At 37.5% G+C, this 5,637-nt stretch overlaps 1 non-coding gene across 1 annotated transcript; it reads right to left on the bottom strand.

Moving 5' to 3' along the window:
• Positions 1-4,207: 4,207 nt before the first annotated feature.
• Positions 4,208-4,280, bottom strand: TRNAV-UAC. The gene has a single exon. It is a non-coding gene; the product is annotated as a tRNA-Val (tRNA).
• Positions 4,281-5,637: the final 1,357 nt, after the last annotated feature.

Genomic DNA, 5,637 nt, shown 5'->3' with positions numbered 1-5,637 from the left:
AGCCGGATGTGGGGCTTGATTCCAGGACCCTGAGATCATGACCTGAGCCAAAGGCAGAGGCTTTAACCCACTGAGCCACCCAGGCACCCCAACACATTTGTTCTTAACTCTGTCATATTTTTATCATTATAATGTGTATTTCTTGTATTTCTCATTTAAAAAATTTCTTGTGACATCTAAAATGGTTTGAATTTTTGTCCAAGCAGTTACCTTAATGCCCGTGTTTCCCCCATTTATTTACTCTAACTTGTTTTCCCCTAGTTTTGCTGTTGTTGTTGGCCATTTGCCCTTGCTTACTGTCCATGTGGTCAGTACATTTATTTTGTTTCCTCTTTCCTTTCCTTTCTGTTCCTATTTTTTAAAAAGATTTTATTTATTTATTTAACAGACAGAGATCACAAGTAGGCAGAGAGACAGGCAGAGGGAGAGGGAGAAGCAGCCCCCTGCTAAGCAGAGACCCCAATGTGGGGCTTGATTCCAGGAGCCCAAGATCACGACCCAAGCCGAAGGCAGAGACTTAACCCACTGAGCCACCAGGTACCCCTGTTCCTATTTTTATATGCATTATATTTTTTGTACCAGAATGGAAACATTTAATATTATGCTCCCACTTTGCCCTTGCATTTATTTGAGTCATCGATCTACCATTAAATATATTTAATGTTCACCCAATAAAGTTTCTTTATTTCTTAACTGAATAAATCCATGTTATCATATACTCTGCAAGAAGAGTCCAGTATGTACATATTTAAAACTCTCTTCTCTAATCTTGATTCTTGAAGATTTCGGCTTGGCTAGATATAGAATTCTTGCTTCACTCTTCTATTTCTATTTTTTTCATGCTAATCTAATTTTTTTATATTGCTCTTCAGAAGTCTGATGTTAGGCTTCCTCTATTTATAGAAACCTCTTGGATTATAGATTTAACTATTATTTATATTTTGTTGACTGTTTTTCTTTCTCTTAGGAAATCCAATTACTCATATATTGGAATTTCTTTGCCTGCTTTTTATTTAAATCATTTTTATCCAACCCATTTTTCTTCTTTCTTTATCTCCTTTTCACTTTCTTGGTGGGTTCTCTCTCTTCAATTCCCATTACCAAACATTTGTGTTGTAAATTTATTCTCCTTTAGGTGCCTTGTAATGTAGTCTTCATTTCTGTTGTGATTTTTCTTTTTTTCTTGCATTTTTTCCTATGTTCAACCAACTTTCATTTCATTTCTTCCCATTTTTGTGCATGTTTTAGTTTTTTAAATTTCTGACTTAATGTGATTTTTTTCTAATCCAAAAATGTTTGTTTGGAAATGTCTCTTGCAACAACATGGATGGAACTGGAGGGTGTTATACTAAGTAAAATAAGTCAGTCAGAGAAAGACAGTTATCATATAATCTCACTCATATGTGGAATTTAAGAAATAAAACACAGGAGCATAGGGGAGGGGAGGAGAAAATAAAACAAGACAAAATCAGAGAAGGAGACAAACCATAAGAGACTCTTTTTTTTTAAAAGATTTTATTCATATTTGACAGAGAGACCACAAGTACTCAGAGAGGCAGGCAGAAAGAGAGGAGGAGGCAGGCTCCCCGCTGAGCAGAGAGCCTGACGTGGGGCCCGATCCCAGGACTCTGGGATCATGACCTGAGCCGAAGGCAGAGGCTTTAACCCACTGAGCCACCCAGGTGCCCCCCATAAGAGACTCTTAATCACAGGAAACAAACTGAGGGTTGCTGGATGGGAAAGAGGCCAAGGGATGGGGTAACTGGGTGATGGGCATTAAGGAGGGCATGTGATGTAATGAGCACTGGGTGTTATATAAGACTGATGAATCACTGAACTCTACCTCAAACTAATATGCTATATGTTAATTAATTTAATTTAAATTTAAAAAATCAAAGAAGGGGCGCCTGGGTGGTTCAGTGGGTTAAGCCTCTGCCTTTGGCTCAGGTCATGATCCCAGAGTCCTGGGATTGAGCCCTGCATCGGGTTCCCTGCTCAGCAGGGAGCCTGCTTCCCTCTCTGTCTCTCTCCCTCTCTGCCTCTCTCTACCTACTTGTGATCTCTGTCAAATACATAAATAAAATCTTTTTTAAAAAATCAGAAAGAGGGAAAAATGAAATAAATAAAAGGATCAAAAAGTGAGATTTTCTTAATTACTAAATGCAGCAGATATTTAGCAAGTATGTAATGTTCTTTATGTTCACTTTAGTTTATTGGTGCACCTTATCTTTTCCTTCAGTAAATGAGATTCTATGAAGTCTTAAAGTGATAATGTAAAATTTTCTTTAAGTGTTAAAAAAGGAAATTATTGTATGTCATGAATATTTCTTATATGAAAATAATGGTTTAAGTTAAAATGGCACTTTATTCAATATGATTAGGACTAATAGCCACTTCACATTATTGGAAAATAATATAGATGTGAAAATAGTACAATCAAAATGGATTTGTTCCTAAGAAACACTACAATTTGAAACTAGATTAACTAGTTTTAAATACTTTTATTTAAATACTTTTAAACTAGTATTTTAACTTTTATTTAAAATACTTTAAACAATACTTTTAAACTAGGTTACACTTTTAGAATATATTTTTTTATATTATTATTTATTTATGCACAAGTGGTTTTGGATTTTCAGAACATAAACTTCGTGTTAATTTTAGCAGATTATTCTCTTCAGTATAAAATTATAGTTATTAATACTCAATAATGTCATGATATAAGTTTGTAAATTTGTTTTTATTAAAATTGCTTTTGAAATGCAGAAAAAAAGGAAACTGTCTCCTTCAGATGAGAGCTGTGTTAAATTTTTCTTCTGCTTTTTCATTTTTGGAAGAATTTTCAACAGCTACAATATTTTGATTTTGTGTTTTCTTGTAGTTGTTTTGTATAAAGTTTATTCAGATATTGTGTGAAGAGATTTGGGATAATTTACACAACTCCTAGTTCAAGACCAACTGCTTCTATCCCTACGTAACAATACAGTGACTTTAATAGATGTCTTTGGGAGAGGGGGTGGGGGTCCATGAGGAAAAATTTCTGTGTCTTCAGATTTTTGTCTCTTTCAGTCTCACAGGATTTTGAATCCACTTCTTCATTTTTCTTTTACCATCCAGTCTCCAAAGGGAGCTACTCCCTCTTGTTTGTTTGTTTTTTTTTTCCTTTGTGCAGCTACTGCCTTATTTCTAGCTGACCTCCACATTCTGTCCCTGTAGACAGTGCTTTGATCTACCAGGAGCCCTTTTCAGTGTTTTCTCACTCAGAGTGGAATTTCTATTTGAGGGGAGGGGAATTTTAGCTGATTCTTAGCCTCTCAGTTCCCATTTTCTTACCTCTAGGTGGATTTCTGGATCTCCTTTCATTCCCTGCAAAGACTTACCTTTGGGAGCTCCTGAAAGGTAGGTCTGCTAGGATTGGCTGTTTATAGTTCTCCTTACAAGTAACTTGAAGTTTGTAGTGTTCTCTCTTCTAGTCGGGGAGAAGGTATGGTTTTATTGCTGTGTGCGTATGTTTTAATATGTTGGAAAATTCAGATCTAAGTGATTATTACTATCCTCAGGTTTTAAATCACTACCCAAATTATGAGACATTTAAAAATTACATAGTGCTTTGGAAAAAAAGTGTGCTTTCCATTTTATTTAATAGTGTCAAATTTTCTCGCGTTGGTAGTGTAGCAACTTTTCTGTCCAGAAGCATGTGAATGTTTGTGTTTCCTTACAAAACTACAAAAGAATGTCTGATCTACCCTCCTTAAAATCTGATTCTGTGGGAAACCACACACATCTGATTACATGAAAACTAGAGACTTCCAGTTTCTGGGATCAAAGACTTGGGGTTTCCTTTAAGTACATTTCTCCACCTCTACTGCTTCAACTTGCTAAAATAGATGCTGTTTCTGCGATTATAAATCTTTAACATTGTAACTACTACAGAATTAGAATAATCTTTTCAATCAGCCCCTGGTTGTGTACTATTTTAAAGTATTCCACATTCGTTATTGATCAGGCGTTGCTTGTAACTGTTTTCTCCCGGCCATCACAAAATGCAGAGAAATCCTCTGATAGTGCAAGCCCGCGTGCCCAATCAAGTGAGTGTCCAGAAAGGGAAACTGAGGACGCAACCCACTGGGCCCTCGATTATCTCAACTTCTGGAGGGAAAAGGAGAATTCCCAAATTTCTTTGGAATGGAAGCCAAAGGTAGCCTTTTGGTTCCACTGGGAATCGAACCCAGGATCTTCTGTGTGTAAGGCAGATGTGCTAACCACTACACCATGGAACCTGAGGGCAATGGAGGTTTCAAAGAACTCTTATTAGAATCAAGGTGAGAACAGAAGACCAAAATTAGATATAGATTCTAATTATGACTGAGAATTAACTCCTGTCAACTTGGCCCAGGGGGGACATGTAGGACAAATGTGCTATCTGCATCTCACATACAGGAGCTTGAAAGTCTTTTTTTTTTTTTAAGATTTTATTCATTTATTTGACAGAGAGAGAGAGATCACAAGCAGGCAAAGAGAGAAGGGAAACAAGCTCCCAGGACCCTCAGACTGTGACCTGAGCTGAAGACAGCAGCTTAACCCACTGAGCCACCAGGCGCCCCCACAAGCTTGAAAGTCTTAATGAGTACTGTGACTTCTGCATTTCCACTCTCCTGGAACACTTAATCTGGCCAACATTTATTGTTTTTCTACCCATATTTATTGAGAGCTTACCATGCGCCAGATACTTTTCAAGGTTCTGGGATACAGCAGTACATACAAAGGTTACCAAAACAAAAACAAAACAAAAAAGAAAAAGAAATCCCTTCTTGAGATGACATTGTGGTACTAGCCACTAAAAAAGTACATTTCTATTTTTCTGGAAACTATCCTTGAATTTAACAACAGTCCACATTAACTCCTCCTTTGCCCCTTGTCCTGAAACTACTGTGCATTTCAATTCACAAGATTGAAAAATGCATTCATTAAGATCACTGTCAAGCCCATCATAAATATCTAGTATTACTATGAAATTAGTTTAGAACTTGCAGACCTCTTGAAAGAGTCCCGAGTTTGTCTATATGCCTTGCCTTAACTAACAGAAAGTTAGCGGCCTTGGCATAGCCAAATGTGCATTTGGGCTTGTTTCTTTGGGATCCCGCAGGCAGAAGGACATGCCTTAGCCAGTCTGCTAACTCCTTGAGGAGGAGGAGGAGACTCACATGGAACAGAGTCCACTCTCCCCCTCCCCCACTCTGAGTCTTCATCAACTAATCCTCAGAAGCTTCAGCAAGCCCAGGTGAGATCAGATCTAGCCGCCTGAGTCCAGCCTATATCAAGTGACCCAGAGCCAACAGTCGTCTCTTGGGAATAGATAACTATGTTTTACGTTGGTGATACTCTGGGAGATTTCTTATGCAGTAATAGTGGATTGAGACAGAAGGAGACAGAATTAGATTGTCCATTCTGAGATGAAGGCACAGCCATTACACATCATGTGTCCACACCTGTTCAGCCACGAGCCAATGAGTGATAGATACACTCTCTGTCTCTGTGGGAAATTTCCACTTAGCGTTGAACCAGTATATTCGGTTAATTCTCCAATGGTCTCAGATAGAAACTTTTATTTACCTCTAGGATATATATTAAAATATG

This window comes from Enhydra lutris, unplaced genomic scaffold, assembly GCF_002288905.1.
Source record: "Enhydra lutris kenyoni isolate GAN:26980312 unplaced genomic scaffold, ASM228890v2 scaffoldscaffold93, whole genome shotgun sequence".
NCBI classification, from domain to species: Eukaryota; Metazoa; Chordata; class Mammalia; order Carnivora; family Mustelidae; genus Enhydra; species Enhydra lutris.
Note: the sequence above shows the minus strand (reverse complement) of the source record. Positions and strands in the feature narration are given on the sequence as shown.